The sequence below is a fragment of the Xenopus laevis genome, chromosome 7L (assembly GCF_017654675.1).
Source record: "Xenopus laevis strain J_2021 chromosome 7L, Xenopus_laevis_v10.1, whole genome shotgun sequence".
Classification (NCBI taxonomy): domain Eukaryota; kingdom Metazoa; phylum Chordata; class Amphibia; order Anura; family Pipidae; genus Xenopus; species Xenopus laevis.
The window spans coordinates 66,873,080-66,900,360 of NC_054383.1; the positions used below are offsets into that span (position 1 = coordinate 66,873,080).

A 27,281-nucleotide genomic window follows, 5' to 3' on the forward strand; every position below is an offset into this window, starting at 1 on the left:
TGGTTGGCGCAGACAGGATAGTGAAAGATGGATGCCGCAAATAAAAGATACATATCTTTTTCTATTTTTTTTAATTTAAGAAGATTAGACAATACAATAAAGACAATCATTTTTTTCTACCACTAAAAATGATTGTTGCTGCCCAGAGGTTACCAGGCTTCTTTTACCTCTAAAATGTATTACTAATATCGTACTGGCACATACAGGAATCTTTCTTTATACTCTATACTCACACTAAGATAAGTCCTTGAGTGGCCTCATAGTTATCCTTAAGTGACAAGGTCAAATTGTGGTCTATTACTAATGGTTATTTGTGTGGTTTGAAACTGCCCTTATTGCATCCTGGATCTAATGAAAATAACCAAAGATGATTTTACTCAGGAATATACTAATTGTGTTAATTTCTTGAGTTTCAAGAAAATATGGAACAGTGCATTTGATCCCAACTGACATTTGATACAATCCTGTTAAAGTAAATGGCGAATTAAAAATATTACACATAAGAAGGGAAATTGAAGTGAGGTGGCAATGGCAAGAACAAGGTATAAAGGCAATGCTCTGTAACAAGACAAAACAGACAATCTAAATATAAAATTCATCAGTGGATGTGGCTTTATGTTATCATCTGTCAGTGTAGTTGGTAGTGTGTGCGTGAGAGAGAACGAGAGAAAAGGAGGCATTGGTAAGGGAGGGAGCTGAGGGTTAGAGTGGGCTCTATTCTGCCTCCAGTCACATTGCCTTGTCAATAAATTTTGTGTTCACTCGTTTTGTGACAGGGATTCTTTCCCTAATATGGGGCTGCCAGCTTTCTGGGTTATTTCCAGTGTGTGTGATAATGCAGCCTGCATGCCAACGGCTGCTGAAGTTCAGGATTCCAAAAAAACTTAACGGCAGGACAGTGAAAGACAAGAGCGGGAGGTGGAGGGAGGGTGTAGGGTGGAAAAAGGACACCAAGTAAATAGTTTTCGAGAAAGGCAAACATAAATTAGTTTGCTGGAGCAGTAACCCTATAACAGCTAGAAAGGATGAATGTCATTTATGCTATCAGGGTTACTAAATATGTTAATATTTTATATTAAGAAAATATAGCGCACGTTTAGTTATGTTCACTTAGATCCAAAAAGCACCATAAATAACAGTATGTGATTCTCTAATGCCAGTATCATGCAGAAGCCCACAGCATTAAGTACATGATTATAACAGACAGTGATCAGGGCTGTTTGAAGGATAGGGCAGTAAGCCTTTGAAAGTAAAAATGACAAAGGGCATGTTATACTGTGTAACAACTATTAGATATTTTCAGCTTTTGCTGAAATGCTTTTTACAGCACCCAGACAATATCTGAGGGCTATCAGCCATTTATTTGTCAGCTCTAATGCAATGCAGCATTACGAGAGATAACGCTGCTACATTTAAAGGAGAATCTCTGTTCCACGGAGCTTGCTATCTAGAAGGAGGGAAGAAAAATAACAAAGGCAGAGTCCTTAAATGTTACCTATAGTTATAACAATGTAGATATATGTGACGAAATATAAGAAAGATTAAAATCTGCAGTTTAAAATAATATACTATACTATACTATATACAGTACTATACTATAACTATGTGTTACATTATACAATATACCTTATCATTTAAAATATACAATATAATTTACAAATAAATTATACACAGTACATCTTTGCTGAGATCAAGGGCTTCAGACAATACAGATGTCATTTGCCGCCTTTCTTTCTAAGCAAATGTGAAGGACAGTGAAGAATAGAAGGCACTTTGTGTGTGGCAGCCTCAGAGTTAATGTTGGTCGATTTGTGTCTCTGCCTTTACCACCCTCCTGTACCAATATTTTCAGTGGCTTCCATCACCTTCCTCCCCCGCCCCCTGATCTTGGGAAAAAAACCCATCAAAATAACTATTTTATGTCTCCAAATATGCAGATCATTTTGTTTAATGAAAGATGCTTGACGTCTGCGATCCAATTAATATGCAAATGCGGGCAAGGATTTATTTGTGACATTCTGTCTGGGTGAGAGAAAACAAAAAAGGCCTGTTAACCAAAACACTAATTGCTGTGACTGATTGTCACATATCATCATTTTCATTGGAGCTCCTCAATCCCTAGCTGGGAAGAAGCTGGGAGCTGGAACTCCAAGGAGAAACAGGGCAATTGTCTCCAGCACAAGATTCGGCAGGGGCCATGTCCCTAGGGCTTAAATGGCTGTTTTGTAGCCAGACCTCTGGGATGCTAGGTTATACCGTAAAATACAGAGCTGCCATAGCCACAATCAAGCCCACAAGTACTTTTGAGATCCATCATTTGCAGACACCATTACATTTTGGGGCACATTCACTTAGCTCGAGCTAAGGATTAGAAGGAAAAATATTTTTTTGGCTACTTCGACCATCGAATTGGCTACTTCAACCTTTGAATAAGACTTCAAATCGAACGTTTCGAACTAAAAATCGCTTGACTATTCAACCATTCGATAGTCGAAGTACTGTCTCTTTAAAAAAACCTTCGACCACCTACTTCACCATCTAAAACCTACCAAGCACCAATGTTAGCCTATGGGGAAGGTCCCCATAGGCTTTCTAGGCAATGTGTGATCGATGGATTAAAATCCTTCAAATCGTTCAATTTGAAGGATTTAATCGTTCGATCAAACGATTTTTCCTTCGATCGTTCGATCGAACGAATTGCGGTAAATCCTTCGACTTTGATATTCGAAGTCGAAGGATTCAACTTCGATGGTCGAATATCGAGGTTAATTAACCATCGATATTCGACCAATAGTAAATGTGCCCCTTTATGTTCAATAAGAATCATGCATGAAGGCATGATATCCAAAATCAATGAAACTATCTAGCAATATACAAATAACACATACTATTTTATCCCTCTCTATTCAAGTAAATGACCAACAAGCCTTCTTTATATGGCTCATCTACAAATATACAGTGTTCTATCCAGTCATACAGTATCGATCAACTCTATAAAGTGTTGCTAATAAAATATTAAAGTTTTAATACTAGAGACCAATGAAGTACAAAACTACAATAAACATACAAGCAAACATGTCCTAGCAATAAACATACAAGACAGAGCAACATCTTATTAAGGTATTTTACTGTATTTTTAAGTAGGGTGACGATGGTATATACCAAATATCCTGTAATTATTGAGGCTCATTTTTTTAGCACAGGCTTAAGGTGGCCATAAACGCACTGATATTATTATACAAAACTTCATATGGCGTGTGTGGCAGGAGACGATCCAGCCAATATTGGTAAAAGACTTGGATGTTTGGCTCGTCGATCGACCAGGTGGGGAAATTTTGATCAGGCACCTTTAAAGGCGCATAAACATTGGCCTGTGTTTATTGCTGAATTCTATTGTGTGAATCTGACGATTCAGCAGTAAATGTCTGTATTGAAAACAAACAAACTTGTAAAGTGTATAGCCACCTTCAGGCTGGTGCTATTAAAGGTGGCACAATTTAGGCAACACCACAGTCTTTAGGGGCCATACTCAGTCATATCCACACACACCCCAATCCACCTGCAGCACCACACACACTCCAGTAAGCCTCACAATTTGGAACTGACATTTAGGAACCAGGTGCAATACTGTCATTATTTACTTTACTGTCTTTACTGCATTATATTCCGCTTAGTATTAGATCAACACTCAGGATTTAATTTTAAAAGTTTTTTCATATAAGCAGTAAATGGGGCTGTCCCTCTTTTTGGAAATTATATCACACTTCCTTAATATTTTATATTTTAACCCTATTAATAACATTAGTACCAAATATGTTTACCAGTTGGTATAATAAAATAATGGAGAGTCTACTGGTGAAGGATCAGGGCCCTGGGATTCTGGGGTATTCTGACATGTGGGCCAAGTTGCAGCACATTGCAACCTATACACAAGGCTCTAACAAATTGTTGTCATGGTATAAACATAATATACTATGTAGTACATAGTATTATAAGTAGTAGTAGTATGAAAATAGAGCTAACAGATATGTCCATTAGATACAGGTAGACTCATATAGAAATTATACTATGTTAAAGGAGAATGAAAGCTCCAATCAATTAGGAGTGCCAAATTTTAGAGCACCCCCCCCCCCCCAAGGATTATAATGACCTACTTGATACCCCAGGCTGGTGCTCCTGTTAGCAGAAAACTGCACCAGCCCAGGGCACCTGCGAGCAAGCTATGTAACATTGCACACTTTTTGAAACATCATCCTATTTTGGCTGATCAATGTGATTGCATCAGAGTGTGACTGATCAAATCAATACGGGCCACATACATAAAATATATCACACAGTTATGCTTGGAATCAACATAACTGCACAAACATATATGACAGCTTTACAGTCAATGTGTCAACATATAGATATCTATCACAGGATAAAAAGGATTATGAAATTATACAGGTATGGGACCTGGGTCTAGGGCGGTACAGATAAAGGGGCAGCATGCCGTCCAGCAACATGTGGGGGACCCTGGGGTACAAGAGCGCAGTTCTCTGAACTTCCTGACCACTGATCCTGAGGGGGGGCGAGAGTGCGGGTGCGAGCAGGTGCACCCGCATGGGCGGTGGATTATGCTGGCTTTGGGGTGCTGGCAGACAAAATCTGGCCCTGTTTGGGATACATTATCCAGAAACCTGTTATCCAGAAAGCTCAGAATGATGAGAACTTAATTTAAAGCAAATTCTCCAGATTTTAAAGAATGATTTCCTTTTTCTCTGTTTACTTAAAACAATACCTTGTACTTTATCCTAACTAGGATATAATGAATCCATAGTGGAGGCAAAACCATCCTATTGGGTTTAATTAATGCTTAAGTGATTTTTTTAAGTAGACTTACGGTATGGTGATCTAAATTACAGAAAGACCCCTTATCAACACTTATAAAATGCCACCTTTTGTTGTGTTAAAATATACCTATCTGTGGTTTCTGAGCCTGTTTTCCACACACTCCTTTTTTGTTTATTGACATGTGCTTCAAGTTGGGACAGAAGCAGTGGTACAGGCATCCTACGTGCGACTGCTACAAACCTATTTGTTTTTGCTTATCTGGAAAGCCCCAGATCCTCAGCATTTTGGATAAGAGGTCCCATACTTGTTATTAGTATATATGTTTTAAGGGCTGTCCTGTAAGTATACCACTACTAAGACAACATTATTGTTTGTCTTTATAAAGGACACACAAGAAGTGAGAGATTCTTGCCCATGTGAGCACAGTATACAATGATAGATGCCTTCATTATACAGTAATGTCTAACCTAGCAGACATTTTAATATTTGCCCTACCTGGGATCATCATGTTAACTTTGATTTTCAAAAATATTAAAATACTATAGCATCATCAGGAATATTCATCAAAACAGCTGAAAACTATGAAAATGAACATTGATATGCTACAGGGAGTGATAAAGACATGTATAGAAGTGGAAGAAGGTTGCTTAGTATTTTGAACAACAGAGAATGAATACATATAGGAAAACAGTAGTAGTAGTAGCACTGGCAATGAAAAAAGTTTATCCCTGTCATTGCAAGATACTGCATGTTTTAAATTTAATTTTGGTTTTCTTGAGTTCAGCAGATTAAAGATGAAATAACCTACAAATTACTTAATATGTTGTAAATCTTGGGAAATGAAGGCTTAATGTGCAACACATGTCAGAGGGGAGCAGGGATTTAGAGGACTAGAATTCTTCTTCACAAAGACAGCAGCGAAATTATAATTTTTTATTTAAGCTGCAAACATGCTGCATTAAATTGTCCGTGGCTGTCAGAGAAAGTGAAAGAAAGAGAGAGAGAGAGAGAGTCTGTGGGACAGAGAAAACAAGAAGAATGTGTCTGTAGAAGCATCTGCTTAAAAGTGTGCTATGAAATTCTAGATTTAAATACAGGGTAGAACGTTTTAGCAATGTGTTATTTAAACAACTAACTTTGAAATTCCAAAACAGGTTAGACCTTATAAACTCCAAGAGGATGGGAGCTTTTTCATGGGGTGTCAAAAGTATCCTCAGAACCCATTAACAACGCATGCTTTTTGGATGAACACAACTGGAGATTAGTAAGTAGGCCAGTATTGTTTCTGGTCTATGGTGATGGGCTGGGTCACTGTTTTAATGCATCATGAGATGAGGGCACTGTATTTGGAAATCAGTGGCAACTAAAACATCAAATGAAAAACTGTCATTGATTACCATACATATTATCAGGCTGCCATACATGCATGAAGGCACATTGTCTTTTGACAATACATAAATCCTCTGCAGCATCAGGGCAGTCAGGATATAGATAAAAAGAAGAAACAAAAAGTAAAATGAGTGTGGAAAGTTTGGTGAGAAATAGTTTTAAATTGTTTTGAGAGATTTGAAAGTGGTGTCCGGGTGTTTGGTGGCTTATTAATGGAGGAGATGTGATCAGGGTCGGACTGGGGGGGTCAAGACCCACCGAGTCTGCCACATCAGGGCCCCTGCACCCCCCCAAGGACCCCCCTCCCCAGTCATAGCAAACCTCCATCCCCAGCAAACACCCCTCTGCCCTCGCCCCCTCAAGGCACGTACCTACTTCACGCTCATCCGTATGCGAGTGTGAGCAGGCGGAGCAGGTGGGGCAAGTGGGCAGGGCAAATGGGTGGGGCGGGCTGGGTAAGCGGGCAGGGCAAGCAGGCAGAGGTCAGGAGTGGAGGGGGAGGACGTCAGAAGGTGTGGAGCGGGTCTGGGTCAGCGGCGCCCACAAAGGCTGGGGCCCATAGGAATTGCATGCAGTCCGATGCTGCATGCGATTGCAGGAGAGCTGAAACTTTCTTTGCACACAAAAAGATCCCTTCTGTCCATACATTTTACACCCTTTTTCCAAAGTGCAGATTAAGCATTTAGGGGGTTATTTATTAAAGTCCGAATGCCAAAATCATGAAAAATTCGAACTAAATAAAATATAAATTTTTAACTATAAAATCCAAATTTTTAGTGGAAAAAAACCTTGAATTTTTCAAGATTTATTAAACCTCGAGGATGGAAAAAGTCAGAATCCGAAAATCCGGCATCTCAGACCTGCCGAGGTTGTATATAAGTCAATGGAAGAGGTCCCTATCCTATTTGGAAGTTTCTGTGGTCTGCACTGGAATTAGCCTGAAAACCTGACTACTTGGGTCTTTTCGGACAAAATCTGTAAAATTCAGGGGAAAAAGTCAGAAAAATCTATTGATTTGGAAAAATCCCAAGATTCGAATTCTGGCTCAAATTTTTCACTTTTGTCCCTGATTCGATGAAATCGAGATTTTTAAATTATAAATGCTCTGACTTTTTTTCATTAAAACAGTCAGATAAATTCGGACTTTGATAAATAAGGCCTAATTAGTCTGTAAAAAACAAGTTGTCCCTCTCAGCAATCTCCTAATTTTCATGCAGGATTCTAATTGACAGGTCTAATAGATTGTTTTATGGGTGGCTCTGTTTGCCTAGAAGATGTATTAGAGCTCATTCTTTCAAACCAACAGCAACATTTTGAAAGAGTGAGATTTAACACATATTCTAAAGGGGGCCCCCACCACTGATGTATTATACCTAACTGTTGATTAAAATCTGATGCCAACTCCTCCCTGAAGAGAGAAAATGAAAAAAAAAAAAAAAGATATTTTGCAGAGACGTATATATAAAAGTCACAATATAAGGCTGATTAATAATTCATTCAGATTCACATTACATGGTAGCTTAAAAACCTGTGCATTCTGCAACATAATTTATCAAGCTGCTTTGTAGTATTAGTTCTATGACAGGCAAATCTAATTTACTTCTTGACTGTTTTCGACAACCTCTAAGCTTAGCTTTTTAACAGCTGCCCAGACCACACAAAGCTTCTTTGGTGTCACTGACACTCATAAGATGACCTAGCAAGCTACAAGATGGCATGCTACTGTGGACAACCTTGTAACTGTTATAGGGCTACACCTCTCTGCTGTTACAGTTCTATAGCATTTAAAATACATCCTTATAATCTTTTGTTTATCTAGCATCAGCAAATAACGAAGTGTTTTACATCAATTTATAACACAATAGAAGTAACGATACAAAACAAGAATTACAGAATAAAAGTGGAATTAAAGGATCATGCTCTAAAGATTTTAAGGATGAGGGAAAAGTTGACACAAAAGGTTGATAGAAACTACTGTGATTATTTATGTTATGCTGACTTCTAGCAATATTCATTTTTAGACTTTAGTTCCCCTTTAATGAGCTACTAGCAAATTGCTTTATAAACATTCTACTTTTATTATGATGTAGAGAGTGATATTCTGACAAAATTTGCAATTGTTCTTCATTTTTCATTATTATTTGTGGTTTTTGAGTTATTTAGTTTTTTACTCAGCAGCTCTCCAGTTTGCAATTTCCGCAATCTGGTTCCTAGGGACCAATTACCCTAACAACAATGCATTGACCTGAATAAGAGACTGGAATATGAATAGGAGAGGACTCTAAAAGAAACATGAGTAATAAAAGTAGCAATAAAAATAAATGTGTAGCTTTCACAGCATTTGTTTTTTTTTAGATGGGGTCAGTAACCTCTATTTAAAAGTTGGAAAGAGTCGGAAGAAGAAGAAGAAGGCAAATACGTAAAAACCTCTTAAAAAATAAATAATGAAGACCAACTGAAAAGTTGTTTAGAACATACTAAAGGTTAACTTAAAGTTGAACCACCCCTTTAAAAGCAAACCTTTAAAATAACATATATTGTATCTACTTCATTTAGTAGGTACTTACTATATATAGTAGATGTTGCTCCTTCACATTATGTTTGCATCCTGAAACTTAAAAGAAAAAAGAATTCTCAATACAAAAGTGTAAACAACTACTCAAGTCTGAAAACCAAAGAAAGAAAATGCACATATCATTATTAGTGAATATCCAGTAGAGGTGCACTGAATCCAGGATTCAGTTTGGCATTCGGCCAAGATTCAACCTTTTTGAGCGGATCTGAATCCAAAAAATCATGTGACTTTCAATCACAGAAACAATTAATTAAATTTTTTTTTAACCTTGTGCTGCGCTCATGGTTCTCTTCCCCCCTTGTTTCCCTAATTTACATATGCAAATTATGGTTTGGATACAGTTAGGTATTTGGCTGAATCTTTCACAAAGGCTTCGGCATTTGGCCGAATCCTAAAATAGTGGATTCAGTGCATCTCTAGCATAGCTGAAAGGTGCTTCCAATAAAAGTGCAATAGGAGATTGCCACTTTGACATGTTGGAGAGCTGACCACATTATTGTTAGACTTATAAAGAATTGGAATAGCTCTTAAAGAGAGTGGATGTGCAAGTAGAGCTATATTTAGGTCCAGTGCTGCCCTAGGCACTGGACCTCAGTCCCCTTCCCTGACGATTGGCACATGCACCAATGGCCCTGCTGTACTGGGTATGTGCCAATTGCTGAAGAATAAGGCACACACCCCTTCCCCTCAACTCTGTTGCCAGATTAATCAGCATTTTCACTTCACATTATAAGCACTCGAGGTTGCCCCAAGCATGTGTCCTTGAGTGCCTATATGTTGAATAAAGCTGTGTGTGAGTACAATGGAATAAGTATTGTTTACACCGTAAAGTTAAAGTGAAGAAAGGAAGGGGGTACATATTATTTCTGCCCCTAGTAATAGAATGTCTTTCTTCTCAAGAACATCCAGCTACTTTGCCTTTTCCAAAGAACTATGACACTTATGGATCCAATAGTGCTTATGTGACATTTTTTTAAACATATACTGTTGGCGCATATTAAATAGTGCAGTTGAGAATGTGTACTCTTGGGAGTATAGACTATACATTTTACTGTCTTTATCACCTAGTGACAAATGCATGTGAAGCTGAATAATTACTTGTCTAAATAATTAGTTTTTCTATTACAATGCTTGACATAGTTAATCCCCCCCAGAAGAATGTCCTTTACAATTAACACCTTCAGTGCTCTTCCACTAACACCTTATTCTTATGGTACCTATAATCAGCATTTTAGGGGTCACCTATACATATTACAAACTACTGGTGTTTTTTCTATCCACTTAAGATTACAATATGAGTTTTTCATAAATGCTACTTTAAAACTGGAACCTTGCAAGCTATGAGAGAAGAAGGTCGCTTTTCATCTATGGAGTCGATAATACGCCTGTAATACTGATTTGTATGCTCTTGGTATATTTTTATGAAGCCCTCAACCAGGTCAGAAAAAAAATGTTACTGTATGCATTTTTCTCATAAACATGGGATATGAATACGGTTACTCCTTTAGAGAACAAAGGGAGACTTTTCTTTACAACTTTAGCACTCATGATACACAATTTTGCTGCATCTAAAATTTCTGCTGATGAATTGATACAATAATCTGCCTTTGAATAACATGTTCATAAAACATGTTTCTGGTTACCAGGGAAGTGTTTTAATAATTGTGCTAAAATATGTAAATCTGGTAAGAATCCACCAGTTTTCTTTTAAATTTGCCCCCAAATTTTTCAGTGGTCAGTATATGTTTTCTTTCCAGTGTTGAAAGGGATTTCCTAACATCTGCTTAACAAACTACAAAACCATCATGCTTGGTAACAGGGACTAATCTCCTCTGTGATGCACAGCCCAAAACTTGATGCAGGGACTTTTTTGGCTTTTTCAGATATATGCTCTATTACTTGACTGATAACTGTGTGGCACTTTCATTTAATTGCAGTACGCTGTTGCTCCTAGATGCCATGGAGAATTATTTGGGGCAGGGGGTGGGAGTAGGTTTCGCTGCAGCACACAGCTTTTCTTGCCTCCTGGCTGCCCCCACCTTTCCTCAATATTTGGAACCAGGGCGGAGAATTCTGCGGGGCTAGGGACCCTCTGCCCCCTTGGTTCCGACACCTATGGTTGATTCTTCCTGTTAGGTTATGTAACTAGTTTCTCAATTAAAATTTTTGTAAATATCCTGTTTGCTATGATAAGACTGTAAAGTGCCACATATCCTGGTAAATAGTTTTTTGCATTGAAAAAAATAAGATTTGATAAATAAAGAATTTTTTATGGACAAAATGATGAGTTAATCTAGTTGTACATCTGAAATGCTTCATATAATGTCATTAGGATAAAAGTTATTCAAAACTCTAGTTAAGGAAACACTCAGCAGCAGCCTACTAGAAGGACATCTGCCTTTCTCATAAGAGATTCTCCACATTGTGATTTATTTGCGGGAAAAAAATCCCTGATGTTGTAACACTGTCCCCAGTAATCATGAGGCACACAGTAACCCTACCTATTACTGTCTGCCCTCCTCTGTGTCCCCTGTCCCTTTTTTCAGACGCTTTCCTATGGAGTGCTTGCCATATGGTTATAGTTAAGCTCCATATTTTTTCTTGTCAATAGAAGACACACTTTCCTTGCTGCCAGACGTTTTACAGATTGCTCTGTTGGCTCAATTTCTTATTGGATTTTTTTTTTTAATGACATTTTAAATTAATTTACAGCCACAACAAAAAGAGTTCAGAATTTTAATGGTGTTGTAAGTAATTTTTATGTAATCCGCTCCAGATTTTGGTATTAACCTTTGAAATAAGAGTTCACACAGCTACTAAGTTTCATTTGTGGGACTGATATACAGCAGGGAAGTGCTGCCTGTACACCGAGAACTACCAGAATGTATCCATACAGTGTACTGTATATGTCTCCAACTATAAGTTTTCTAATTCAGCAAATGATCATTTGGGAAAACTAATGACACGTTAGGAGGATAGGATGTTTTAAGGAGGTAGTATAATAATATAAATAATATAAAATAATGAGGTGCAATGCTTTTGACATGTAAGTAACTTATAGCAGCCTATCAAATATTTAAGTTAATAGAACTGACCAATGCTCCCTGTTGAAACATTTCTATTTTATACTTGCCTAATTTCAAAGGAATGAAAAGGTAACCCTGTAGTCTTACAAAAGGGTAATGTAATAAAAAAGTGCAAAGTTGGCTCTAGTTCTAGTAATCTGCAGCAAATAGTTGTTTTTATTATATATATTGTTATAGATATACACACATCCACATATGTATATATGTACAGTATATGCCCTGATGACAGCTCGAGTCTAGGAGCCGAAACATTGGAATAAAATGTCTGCATCTGTTACTACATAACCCTCTAACTGGTACAATAAAAAGGGTAAGTCACTTTATACATTTAGGATCTTCTTAACTACTGTAGCAATATTTCAGGAGCCTTGGCATCGAGCTGCTTTGACTGGGGCACTGCCAGCCTGCAGGAAAAAATACATTCCTGAAATTCCATTCTTTAGTTCCTCTTGGCATTAAGAACCAACAGTGAAAATGACAGTAGCTACTGGAAAAACAAAATGAGAAGGATGTCGCGCCTTGAGGGGCATAAGCCTGGTTGAGAGGGCCATGCTGTATATGACTGATTAAATGCATATGGGTGTACGTGGGTCATTTACTTGCACATGGCTCCAAATTTATTTTTGTATGAGCAAAAAAGCAGCAAAAATAAGGGACGAAGTAGAATTGTACTTTACATGTAACAAGACAAATGTTACATATCATAGGCTGATCATCTATCTTACTTAAAAAGGTCTTGGGACTTTTGTCTCAGTTTATTGGATTTTTGTTTGTTGCTGAGGATATCTGGGGAGGTTGCAGCCCCTATGCCCTTCACTCCCTCCTGTCAGCTGCTCCTATGATCATCATATCATATCAGTTTGCTTATTTTTTGAGGGGGGTGGGCGGGATATTTTAGTTCTCCTGTCATGAATGTCCTGAACGTTTCTATAGCAATGTTAGCTTGAAAAACAACTTCTGATAGATGCCAACTATTTTGACTTTTAGTTTAACAACTGCGTTGCTCACATGCTGGGGACAGCTGGGGGGCCTTTGGCTCACAAAAGTGAAATGGGTTTCTAATGGATGCCCTACTAATTTATTCAGGATACAAAGCAAGTATAGTCAGTTTTTTAAGGGAACAGTTAGCATTTCCTTTCACAGGGTTAAAAACACTTGAGATTTCTCTCTATATGACATATTCCCTTACTAAGGTATGGATTAAGCAGCAATACACTTTTGTGCATTTATATAAAGTAAACAGGACTAATAAACACTGACTGATTTAACTCTCTGACTATTATGCCAACCATCCAAAATTACATGAGTTTATAGGGGCAATATAAACCAGTGTTCCACATAAGTTCACTGAATAGGCCTGGTGCTGTACATTCTTTCTGTCTATCATTTTCTTTCCCAAATATCTAAGGGTTTTGTTTTTCTAGCACCAACATGTGCAGAACAATTATATGGTTCTTTAAAGCAACTGTGACAGGAGACAGCAGTTATAATTTAACCCCAGTATTATGAATTCTTCTTGTATTTTTTCTATATTTGAACAACAATGAGCAAGCAGTATTAGTTTATGTACCCATGAACGTGTTTGCCAGGCTAGCAACAAATGTAACTGTTCTCATTCTAACCTGAAGGTCTGTACCTACAGTAAAGAAGAAAAAACAGATGAGGATCCCTTTTTGTACAATTCATAAAATGCAATGGAACTTTGCCTCCCTGCAGTGTATGAAATCGTAACAACACATTAACACTAACAACTGCTTTCAATATGCAGAAACTTAGGGCAGGGGAAGATCACCCACTTTCCTCAGCCTTGTACACAGATGGAAGAAAGGATATCCGCTGTCATTCACTCTTTAGTGTTGCCCCATTGACTGGCACAGCATTAGCCTGTGTGGAGCTATACTCAGCAGATAGCAATGCAGAAATGTGAAAGTTTTCATTTTTGTCATAAAGTCTGCTCAGCGTAGCTTCCCACAGGCCAATCTTGTGCCTGTCAATGGTGCTGCACACAAAAGAGTGGATAAGAGTGTATCCGTTTTCAACTGTCTGCCTACAAACCCAAGCTGAGGAAAGAGGATTATCTGCTCAGTGTGCCCCTGCTCTTCTCTATAACAGAACAAGCAAATCCAGAAATTTGCAAAGACAAAAACAGGCCAGAAGAATGATGACTACTAACACGTTTAGTGTCAACGTTTGCTTCTGCGCCTACATGTGTATAGTGAACATTATTGTGCAGTGCAATGTATAAAACTGCCCTGCACAACAAAGGTACAAAGTCTTAGAAGAGAGGCATGTTTCCTCCCGAGTCCCCTGCTGCAAAGCAGGAGTGCATCATATGAAAGCAGTAGGCTTAAAACCTGCTATTCTTATTACTGAGAAATTCGGCTGAAAATGTAGTAAATATCACGTAAGATGTCTAACACCACACTCACACTTTAGTAAAATTTTATACAGTATTGACATTCTATACAGTACACACCTGCTACATGGTCCTTTGTCTTATTTTTCTTCTAATAACATTTTTGTCAAGTTTGTAAAGCAGGGCTGAATTTCTATATAGGCACCTGAAGGCTAGTGCCTAGAGTGGCAGCTTTTGGGGTGCGGCCCTCATGGGCCTATATAATTGAATACACTTTTTGAAAGGAAAATTTAAAAAATGCCTTCCCCCCAACTGCTGCAGAGACTTTCTGCCTAAATCCGGTGGTGGATCTGGGAGGTTGAGGGGTACAAGGCCCATTGCAGTGAAAACCGGAAGTGTGACAAGCTAGGTGCATGTACATGCAAATTTTGGGGGAAATTAGTTATGGTAGGCATGTAAGCATAGCATCAGGAGCATAAAGACAGGGACACAGCGTCTTCAGGCAAAAAAACAGAGGTTTATTCAGGCAAACTTTACCCAACATAAAGTCACTGGAACAAAGTTTATTAGCTTTTTAACAGCATGCATTCAAGACTTTTGCCCACACTGGGGTTCTCACCATACAGGTTGGCTTCCACACTCTGGAATATTCAAGCTTCTCACTAAGCCCCTCTTTACTCTTCCCTCAAGAGATATCAAACTCATTAGTCTCTTAACCTTTCTTACCCCACCAGGGATTTAGGCTCACCACCCTCTGAAACACTATTGCTGGCAGCAAGACCCCCTCTGCCAGGCATTATCTCTCCCAGCAGCACCACTCTAGGAGGTGTCCAGAGAGACCTAAGGTGTGGTAACACAACCCTTTTACATTTTCAGGTAGCTCCTATCTCAGTTGCCACTTGATTACTTTCTCTCTCTGTCTCTCTATATATATACAGGTATGGGACCTGTTATCCAGAATGCTCGGAACTTGGGGCTTTCTGGATAACGGATCTTTCTGTAATTTGGAGCTTCATACATTTAGCCTTTTAAAAAATCATGTAAACATTAAATAGACCCAATTTCTTCCAAAAAGGATTAATTATATCCTAGTTTGGATCAGATACAATGCACTGTTTTATTATTAAGGAGAAAATGAAATAATTTTTAAAAATTTGGATTATTCGGATAAAATGGAGTCTGTGGGGTAAATTCACTAAGCACCGAAAATGCGCTAGCGTCGCCTTCGTTGCACTTCGCCAGGCGAAGTTTCACCAGGTCACCGCTAATTCACTAAAATCCAAAGTTGCACTCAGGGAGGTGAAAGGTAGCGAAGCTGTGCTAGTGTTAATTTGTCAAGCACAGCGAAGTTATGCTAGCGATGCCTAATTTGCATACAGCGCCAAGTTAAAGTACAATGGACGTATATGTAGCAGCAAATACATTACAATACACAAGCCTGGAAAAGCTTCGTAAATAAAATAGAGTAGTTATTTTGCCCTATACATGTGGCCACTGTATAGTTTAGGTGGCATATGTTAGGAAATGTAGGGGGGAAGGAGTGTACCACAAAAGAATTTACGATCTTTTTCAGCCTTAAAAAAGTAAAAGACGCCAGCGTTTTTTGGGACTTAGAAAAAATGTCAACTTTTTTTAAAGCAAGCCCTATCTACTCTATTGCACTTCGCCTGGTCTGAGGTGGTGAAGGCAAGTCTGGCGCAAGAGGTAACGTTCATTAAAATGCGCAAGTTAGTGAATTAGTGTAGTTACGTCCCTTCGCCATAGCACAACTTTTGCCTGGCGTAATGGTGCAAAGTAGCGCTAGAGTAGGTCCACTTCGCTAGCGAATTTACGCCAGCACCCGTTAGTAAATCGATGAAGTAACGAAATGACGTCACACTGGACAATTTGCGCTAGCGTTAGCCGATTCACACTTTAGCTAATTTGCCCCCATGTCTTCATAATTTGGAGCTTTCTGGATAAAGGGTTTCCAGATAACTATACCTGTTTCTGATATGCATTTTTACTTATAATAAAAAAAATACACAAATTACCAAATTATAGTAAGATTTAACATAAATCAAACATATTTTATGAAGAGTTGAAATATACAAAAAGTTGTAAGAAATATACCTAGGAGAATTATTTATTTGTCAAATGTTACTATAATATGATGAATACTATTTTGTGATATTTTTTCGAAAATAATTTTTTGAACACACTGTAGATAATGTCATTTTTATAATACTTTCTAGACAGGCCCCAAAAACCCATATACCCTTCTAGTCCCTGGAAAGTAAAGGCTTATTTATGTTACAATCCAAAATAAAGCAAAAAAAGGAACAGGAACTCCAGCAGTTTGACTGCAAAAACTTTTTTCCAGGTTGATAAAGGGTATTGTACCTGAAATATGTTGTGTTGCCACAACCTGGAATAAAGGTTTTTGTAGTCAAACTGCTGAAGTTCCTGTTCCTTTTTTTTTTATTTTCACTAATTAGTTGCAGCACAGAGCAACTTTAAAGGAATTGGACACAATTATTGGAATTTTATGCACTAACCACCACCCCTTCTTAATTTTTGAGCTTATTTTTGTCCACTGTGTTTCAGTGCTGAAGTTCTAAAATGAAATTTTGTAGATAAATTATAGTCAATATGCAACAGACCTCTGAATGCCTGTTTGACACTTGATATTTAATACCATGAACAGTTAAAATAGGAATAAAAAGCTGCAAACAGTGAACTGTACATTGTAAATTTTTGCGACATGCAAATTTTTACTTGCAAATTAGTTCTCTTTGCAAATTTTATTACATTTCCCCCATACTGAAGCTATTATATTCCAGGTGGCCTGTCTAAACAGAGAGCTAACTAGAGCGAAAGTGGTGTAAGACAAGGTACTCAGGACACAAGTGCTAAGACACAAGTGCTAATTTAAAAATAATTCAACAAGCACTTGCACTTTGAGCAATGCTAAACTTTGCACCAAGTACCAGATTAAGTCCTCTGCTAGCTATTGACTTTTGCAACATTTACATATATTGTTACAAGAAAAAAGACAAAAGTTCATCATGTCCAACCCCCCACTACTGGGGGCGATGCACCAATGAGGTGGGTTGAGAAACTCGCCTCAGACGGCAACGTCCCACTGATTGCCAGGGGCACCATGCAAAATGCCGCTTCTGGTAACTTTAAAAGGCAAATTTCCAGTTCAAACTCTAATTTGTCTCTTCTAGCACAGAAAGCACTAGTACCTTGGACACCCCGGACCTCCCTGGACCCCCTCTGGCGCTATCCACAAGCCACCTAAAGCGGCAAAGGGGCTAGAACCGCCCCTGCCCAGTGCACAAACATACCAATACAGACCTATAACTAAACTCACATATATAGAAATATATATACATAAACCTATACTGTCCTATAAATATACTTACACATGTAATTACAGTAGAACACCAATTTTACTTTCGCAGTTCCATACAGGCAAACATTTCACCGTTTTGACGTTATCCACCGAAAATGTTAAATTGGGGTTCTACTGTATACTAAACTAACTGTAGATCTTAAGCTTGCTATAGCCTTGGATATTTTGCTTGCTGAAGAAGTCATCAAAGCCACTCAAAGTAAGGGAGAGCAGAACATTACAAAATGCTGGCTTCAAGATAAAAAATTTTAAATAAAGGAAATATTTACTCATATGTAATTTGCTTCTATGTATTTGCCAATTTAAAAACTATCTTTAAAGAAGAGCTACCTACAACCCCAGGCCCCTCCAAAAGGTCTCCCTGAACTGCACCAACTGAGAGTCGAAAAATGGTATCTGTTGATGTACCTCTCTAAGAAATGCAGAGTAGCAAACCAGAATGTATCAGGCCTCCCTATGTGCAATAATCAACATGGATCATATGCCATTGAAAGCAGGTCCACATTGGCTACACAAGGTCATTTGTCAAGTTCACACAGAAGAGGGAACAAAGCTGTGTGAGATGGCACCTGCCAACACTGCTGCACATTTTTAGACAGATACATATATAGATGCAGTTCAAATACAAGGAGGTACGGTTCAGGAGGAAGGCATTAGGTGGAAACCTGCGGTTGTAGGTAGACTTTCATTCTCCATTAATAGGTTTCTTATTAAGATATAACATATATTTGTTCAGAACTTATACTGTAGTTCTTCATTAAATTTATTATTGTAAGAGGAACTCATTTGCTGCCCAATGCAAGGTACTTACAGTACCACATAGCAGTGCTGTTTCTGCATGACCACTTCCCTATCACGCTATGCATATATATATATCTAAGTTAAAGGGACCTGTCACCCTAAGAAATAATTACAAGTCCTATTTTATGATGTTAGTCAAGCAAAATAAACTTCAATTACACTTTATAAATGATTTAAATCTTGTTTCTTTTAGTCTTGGAATTCAAAATCACATGAAGCAGGCAGGCACCATTTTGTGGACATTGTTATTAAGGTAAGCTTTAAATCATACCATTTTGTGGTCTGGGATACAGAAACGCCCCTGACTCCAAAAGATGCACACTACATATATGTAAGGTATTACTTTTTAAATGGTTGCTTATGGGAGTCCAGAACAGAGAAGTTTGAGTTTAATTTTGCAGTGTTTCAGCACAAACTGCTTTTTACATGAGATTTGTGTTAAAATGTCAGATTTAGTGCTAAAAAAGTGAGTGAAAAAAGCATACGGCATATGGTTTTCTATAAAAATAAGTAAAATATATCTCAAATCTTTTTCCCTAGAAATATCAGCACTACAGAATAAGGATATTTTAACATTCTATTTTAACATGTCCGAAAATGAACAGATACAAATCAGAATTTCCTTTAGTTTTGGCTGCAAGCCTCCTTAAATACACAATAAGCCTGCAACAAGCACACTCCCAAGGGTGTACACGCGTTTCAAGAACGACCTGACAGTAACAGCAAACTTCTAGCAACTTGCACCTGTCTGGGCAATACTAGCCAATATATGGAGGAAAAACATTAAAAATAGAAATTTCTTTAAATTGTTGTCATAAAATCAAAGAGCCACCACTTCCTTTTATTTTGTTTTTTTTCCCAGTAATTACACTAAAGATGAAAAACTCATAATAAACATCTTGCAGTCCCCACCTGCTAACAGTAATTATAATAGACTCAACAATAAATGGTAACGCAGCACAGTGCAGCATCTTGGGAATTCTCTGGGGTATGTGGATTAGCTCGAAAAGCCTGAATGATTAAAATACACTAATTAAAATTTTGCGTTCCTTGGTAACTCGTCTGCCTGGGCCCCTGGTGTTGGCAAAATGGGAATTAACGTGACAAAAGCAACACAGAGGGGTTTTGTTTTAAATAAAGGGAAAAAAAACTGATGCAAACAAACTCTTCCTCAGGACAGCAAGAAACCTTCAGCTAATTCCACTTTCATTCTGGTACTCCAATACCTCTATGCTGCTATATAGTCCTTGGTTTTACACTGTATGCATGCAGCCTGGGAAAGTTAAAAAGTAAATTACATAATATAATAAGCTACAGTAGCATCTAATGCAACTTCTACATCCGTAGCATCTAATACTACTTCATTTTCAGTTTCCTTATTTTTCACCCCATCTGTTGTCACTTAGTTTAGTCATCAGCTGTAATGTCTTTGACATTTGAAATTACCCTGGAGTTTTTTTTGTCCAAAAAGTTTGCATTTGACAGGTGGTAGCTGCATGCAGTGGTGATTTACTTCACTGAGCCCAAAAAGGTTCTTTTCACATTACCACTCCAGCAGTTAAGTTGGGTCAGCTACTCCAGATACCCAAACTTTTATTCAGATACTCCCAGGAGCAGGAAATGGTATAGCTGCCCTACATGTATCTTCACGCAAGTCAAGTATTTGAAGTAATGAGAAGCTACCTCCCTAATGTAAGTGCCGTAGTAGTGCCAAAGATTAGAAACAGATATGTAAGCAAAGTTGAACCCTTTTGATCTAAAGAAAGGCGAAAGAAAACGAATGAAAAACAAGTTGGCTAATCACTCTCAAATGCACAAAAAATGGTAGGTAAATCAAAAAGCTCCTCTTATTGTTAAAGTTCATTAACTCGCTGATGATGAAGAAATCTTCTTTTCTCTATTCTCAAAAGAGGTCTTCACCATAACCATGATTCTATAGATACAGTAGGGATTGTTTACTTACTACAGTATGCTAAGTGCAGTTTTGAGTGGAATCACCAAGCTTTTTCCCACAATATCAATTCCCCATGATTCCAGCACAGTTGACATCAACAGAGGAAGTTGCAACTGACACGATTGTGGATGATGCATTAAAATTGATGTAAAGCCCAGTTGGAATAACCATATGTGCTACAGCGATTGACACAGGTTGCTGTAGGAACCCTAGAACTACCGCTTGCTCAAGGGTTTTCACAGTGGCCTATGGTATAGGTGTAAAAGTGCCCAATTTGGAACAGGAGTCTGGAGGAAGGCAATGGCACTGACTACAACTATATGAAAGTGCAAGTTGTGCATATTGGAGTGAATGGAATTTTTTGCACCACTGACTGCAGGGATATTTGTAAGCCCACAACTTTAGTGCAGTAAATAAATGACCCGTAATGTCCTGCATATGATAAGGAATCAATTTCAATGCAGCCTTAAATAAAATACCATGTGAGAGGAGTTATAATGAAAAGTGAGGGTGATACACGGACATGGTAGATCCATTGCTAATGAAGGCACCATCAAACATTTTATGGTGCTGTATATACAGAATAACAACTATTTACATTTAGAGCAGGATCCCTGAATTTTGTAATTACCTTAAAAGGGTTGTTCACCTTTAAGTTACCTTTGAGTATGATATAAAGAGTGTAAAAAAAACAAATGCTCTGTAAGGCAACAAATTGATTGCTATTACTACTTTTTACTATTCTTCGTTCTATTTAGGACCTCTCCTATTTATATTCCAGTCTCTTATGCAAAACAATCATGTATCAATGTACGGTTGCTAAATAAATTTGGACTCTAGCAACCAGATTGCTGGAATTGCATACTGGAGAGCTGCCTAATAAAAAAAAGCTACATAAGTCAAAAACAAAAAATAATAAAAAATGAAAACCAATTGCAAATCTCTCAGAATATAACCCTTTACATCATACTAAAAGTTAATTTAAAGGTGAACAACCCCTTTAATATCCGTGTGATAAGTATTATGTTTATTACTGATTAGCACATACTTTGTAAATGCACAAGAAGACTGATATACCAACGACTACATTGTTTTAAATATGTTGTTTTATTTAGTTTATGTTTTGTTTCGCATTGTTTTTCATGTGTAAAACCAATAAAACATTACCTATAAAAAAAGGTGAACTACCCCTTTATAGGTAAATATGAACAGAACAAACCTTACATTTAAATACAATTATACATAGTCTGTCATAATTTCAGGTTATATCATTAACTAAGAGAATTTGTCAGCTCTGTCAAATGTTTCTGACAGCATTACTGTAAAATATCCTTGCTCAACTGAGAGAAATATATTTCTTTTCCTATACAATACAGCATCACTTTTGTAATTATATAGAGTGGGCATAAAGGCAGATTTTGTGTGGTTGACCAAAGTCTATGTGTGTACACTAAAACCTGTGTTGTGAGGGGCACATTCCTGTAAAGACATAGGTGCCATCTCATTTCAAATAAAGTATGATTCCTACCTCGCTGCAGTTACACAAAAGAAACTGAGCACTTTTGAGTTGCCCTTAGCAACCTAATTGCATCAGTACATTGCACACAGGAGCCAAAGTAACTGAATTTTGATGAAAAGGCGGCGGTAATTTACGGCATCACAAAATTAGTTGCCGTGGTGACGGGTTAATTACATCTCAAATTAACAAAGCAAGTGTGGTGAAATTAAATATAAATCATATTTTCTGCATAAATTATAGGGGTTGATTAGACCGAGGCTATGGGAGACAGAAAGGTTGGCCCACAGAGGGCCTGTGTAGGATTGACTTAAGTCGAGTTTTCAAGTGACATAGTAGAAGCCTGTTAGCCTCTCTCTCTCACACACACAGTTGCTTCCTCCTCTATCTGGTTACAGCTTTTCATAAAAAAATTAGTTGTTGACCTACTTTGAGGGTGTTATTTGTTAGTCAGACTTTTTACCATGTTTTTCAATTTGTATACTGTACATGCACAGGTAAGAAATTAATAAGGTTTAGCCACTAATTTGGTCAACTCTGGTGATTAAATGGTTAAAAACATAATTTGCATTCAGTTTTATTGCTGTTCCATTCCATACTTTGTTTGAAGGTAACAGAGAAGCCAAGTGGGAATGAAAGTAAACGTCTGTAATCTGTAATTATTGGCCAAATTATGGAAACATCCCAGATCCCATACATATGGTATAAATCTTGAGAGACGGAGGTTGGTTGAGGCTCTTCTAGAGATTTTTATGACTCTCATGCTGCCCCAAACCTCAATACTTTTCCCATACATGTACCTGAAAGGGACATTAAACTATAACTGCACATACATATAAAAAAATTCCAACATTCTATATCTGAAAAAAAACATACAGTGCCATAAGTTAATAGAGATATAAGAAAAAAGTAACATAACCATTTATCTGTAAGAGCTTACTCACTACCCTAATGCAGGTATAAATGCATAAAAAATATGTGCTGAAAAATTCATGATGCATCCATCGAAATCCAGTGACATTGCTTCTGATGCACCGTGCCCTTGTCCTGCTGGATCCCGGGCAAATTTAAAAGGACGCGCTAAACAGATTTTACCCCATCAGTTCTTGTAAGGATTGCAATGGTGAGCATTTTTTACTATCCTGTTTAAAGCCATTGCATCATAATATGCAAAAAAAGGAATCAAATATATCAAATAATACAGGAAAAAGGGATTATTGAAAAAGTAAAATAAATATCAATATAAGAATTTGTGGAGACGTTAGCATTAAAGGGGATGTTCACCTTCCAAACACTTTTTTCAGTTCAGTTGTTTTCAGTTTGTTCACAATAAACAAAGACTTTTGCTTTTCATCTTTTATTTTTTACCATTTTCCCAAAAAAGACGGTAAAAGTTTAATGTTCCTGTCTCTGGTGTTTCAGTCTGGCAGCTCAGTTATCCAGGAGAATTCTGAACTGTTACAATTTGCTACATTTAGCAATTAATTGATACATTTCTCAGCAGTATCTATGGAATCAATTGCAACTATGCATTAATTCTAACAGCTGCCTTTAAGGGTAGGACTACACGGGCGTTCTCTGTGCGATCCGACGCGCTACGCAAAAATGAACATGCAGCGTCTGCATCCTACAGTCGTGTCGCATCAGATCAACGATGTGACACCATCCGACATGTGTATATCTTACCTTACTTCCGTCGCATTCGACTTGACGCTTGCGTTTTGCGCATCGGGTCGGATCGCACAGAAAACGCCCGTGTAGTCCTACCCTAATGAAATTTAGGGATTGTGCTCAGTAGGGACAAACATACGGAATGTATCAATTAAATGTATCCATTTAGAACAGCTAAAGAGTTGGTGACCCCCCCAGAGCTGCTTTAGAAAGTGAGAAATAAAGCTTAACACTTCAATATTAAAAAAAACAGTCACAAATAGAAAATAGAAAGTAATTGGTAAAAGTCTTTATTTCTGGTGATCTGAAACCAACTGAAATGAAAAAAGTGTTTGAAGGTGAACAACCCCTTTAAATGCATCAGCTATACTTCACTCAGCCTTGACACAGCCAATGCTTCCCGCAACATTTTCCTGTATTGCCCCATATGTAATAAAAAGCCTTTAAACAGGTGGCCAGTAAATGCTAAATGCTGGCTGGTTGCTATAGATTACTGTATCTGGCCAAAGTTAGTGGGACTTATTTATCAACCCAGGGTAAATTTTCACCAGGGCAGTAAACCATATTAATCATAGTCACTGATTGGTTGCTATGTATGACTGCACAGTGTTTATAAATGGACCCTGATGTAATTTGTTACATAACCCCATTTTTTACTAAAATAAAAGTACTCTTTTGTCCACTGCAATTGCAAAAAAGTGCAGAAACTGTACTGAAACTGAATAAGATGTAGCTAATATTTAAAATTACAGAAAGTAATGCTAAAAAGTGGATATTTTTTTAAAAAAAAAGACATTCCCATCTGATTTAAATGGATACCATGATTCTGGCCAGGGTCTTGCCAAATCTACAGCACTCAAGGATCACGTTCTTGTAAATCCCTGCATTTAAATAGATCAGATCAGTCCCTTGATCAAAACTGTACTACCCATATTACAGCACCCTTGAATTTTGTCACTTAATCAGCAAGCAGTTTGTTTGGAAACCTCAGTCTCCTAAGAAGTCGTGAAAGAATGTAAGCAAGTGTTTGATTAAAGAAAGTACTGACTAAGCTAAGCCAAGCCTAAACTAAGCAAGACTAAGCTAAGCCTCCTATAGCCTTTGATAAGTGTCTGGATGGCGGTATTTTTGATCATTCATCCATACAAAATCTCTCAGATTCAGTTAAATTTGATGGCGGCCGAGCATTGACAGCCTGCTTCAAATCATCCCATAGATTTTCGATGATATGCAAGACGGGGGACTGCGATGGCCATTCCAGAATATTGTACTTTTCCCTCTGCATAAATGTAGATTGAAATGTGTTTAGGGTCATGGTCTTGTTGGAATATCCAACCCTTGCGTAACTTCAACTTTGTGATGCTTGAACATTATCCTGAAGAATTTGTTGATATTGGGTTGAATTCATCTGACCCTCAAGTTTAGCAAGGGCCCCAGTCCCTGAACTAGCCACACAGCCACACAGAATGATGGAACCTCCACTAAATTTGACAGTTGGTAGCAGGTGTTTTTTTTTTTGGAATGTGGTGTTCTTCTTCCACCATGCAATGCTATTTTTGTCTCATCAGTCCAAAGCACTTTGCCCCAAAATGACTGTGCCTTGCCTAAATGAGATTTTGCATACAACAAGCAACTCTGTTTGTGGTGTGAGTGAAGAAAGAGCTTCTTTCTCATCACCCTGACATACAGATGTTCTTTATGCAAGTTGCGCTGAATTGTAGAACGATGTACACAATCTGCAGCAAGATGTTCTTGCAAGTCTTTGGAGGTGATCTTTGGGTTGTCTCTAACCATTCTATCAATCTGAAATAGTTTTCTGTAGCCTTCCCCTAAACCACAATGCTGAACAATCTTTGTTTTCAGAACTTTTGAGAGTTGTTTTGAGGATCCCATGCTGTCACTCTTCAGAGGAGAGTCAAACAGAAGCACAACTTGCAATTGGCCACCTTAAATACATTTTCTCATGATTGGACACACCTGCCTATGAAGTTCAAGGCTTAAGGAGCCAATTTGGTGTTGTCAGTAATCAGTATTGAGCAGTTACATGCATTCAAATTAGCAAAATTACAAGGGTACCCACATTTTTGCACAGCCAGTTTTTTACAGTTGACTTAATTTCCTACAACTGAATACTGCTTCACTAAAAAATCTTTGTTGAGTAAACACCCCGGTACTCAGATGTTCCTGGGAAATGAAAGACATACCACTGTTATCTTTTTTGTTGAAAGTATAGTAAATTATTATGCAGGCTGAGAGGGGTCCCCAAACTTTTTCTTATGACTGTATATATATAAAATACCCAAGAGCCCAAGAGTCATGAATATGCTGTAAATTATATCCTTATGTCAGGCTTAGTGATGTCATCAGTTATAATCGGAGCTTAGTGATGTCAACTCTGTCACATGACTCACTGAAACTTAGCATTGACAGCCTGCTTCAAATCATCCCATAGATTTTCGATGATATCCCATAGATTTTCGATGATATGCAAGACGGGGGACTGCGATGGCCATTCCAGAATATTGTACTTTTCCCTCTGCATAAATGTAGATTGAAATGTGTTTAGGGTCATGGTCTTGTTGGAATATCCAACCCTTGCGTAACTTCAACTTTGTGATGCTTGAACATTATCCTGAAGAATTTGTTGATATTGGGTTGAATTCATCTGACCCTCAAGTTTAGCAAGGGCCCCAGTCCCTGAACTAGCCACACAGCCACACAGAATGATGGAACCTCCACTAAATTTGACAGTTGGTAGCAGGTGTTTTTTTTTTTGGAATGTGGTGTTCTTCTTCCACCATGCAATGCTATTTTTGTCTCATCAGTCCAAAGCACTTTGCCCCAAAATGACTGTGCCTTGCCTAAATGAGATTTTGCATACAACAAGCAACTCTGTTTGTGGTGTGAGTGAAGAAAGAGCTTCTTTCTCATCACCCTGACATACAGATGTTCTTTATGCAAGTTGCGCTGAATTGTAGAACGATGTACACAATCTGCAGCAAGATGTTCTTGCAAGTCTTTGGAGGTGATCTTTGGGTTGTCTCTAACCATTCTATCAATCTGAAATAGTTTTCTGTAGCCTTCCCCTAAACCACAATGCTGAACAATCTTTGTTTTCAGAACTTTTGAGAGTTGTTTTGAGGATCCCATGCTGTCACTCTTCAGAGGAGAGTCAAACAGAAGCACAACTTGCAATTGGCCACCTTAAATACATTTTCTCATGATTGGACACACTTGCCTATGAAGTTCAAGGCTTAAGGAGCCAATTTGGTGTTGTCAGTAATCAGTATTGAGCAGTTACATGCATTCAAATTAGCAAAATTACAAGGGTACCCACATTTTTGCACAGCCAGTTTTTTACAGTTGACTTAATTTCCTACAACTGAATACTGCTTCACTAAAAAATCTTTGTTGAGTAAACACCCCGGTACTCAGATGTTCCTGGGAAATGAAAGACATACCACTGTTATCTTTTTTGTTGAAAGTATAGTAAATTATTATGCAGGCTGAGAGGGGTCCCCAAACTTTTTCTTATGACTGTATATATATAAAATACCCAAGAGCCCAAGAGTCATGAATATGCTGTAAATTATATCCTTATGTCAGGCTTAGTGATGTCATCAGTTATAATCGGAGCTTAGTGATGTCAACTCTGTCACATGACTCACTGAAACTTAGCATTGACAGCCTGCTTCAAATC

General features: G+C 37.8%; 1 protein-coding gene across 3 annotated transcripts in view; it reads right to left on the bottom strand.

Moving 5' to 3' along the window:
- Positions 1-27,281, bottom strand: part of casz1.L (castor zinc finger 1 L homeolog) — a 253,395-nt gene that overhangs the window by 132,680 nt on the left and 93,434 nt on the right. For 2 of the 3 annotated variants that reach the window (XM_018225650.2, XM_041569136.1), the window contains exon 3: positions 8,790-8,836. The exons of the other annotated variant lie outside the window; for it this stretch is intronic. The gene's annotated coding sequence lies outside the window, so the exon portion shown is untranslated. The remainder of the gene's footprint in view (positions 1-8,789; positions 8,837-27,281) is intronic. 3 annotated transcript variants of the gene reach the window in all.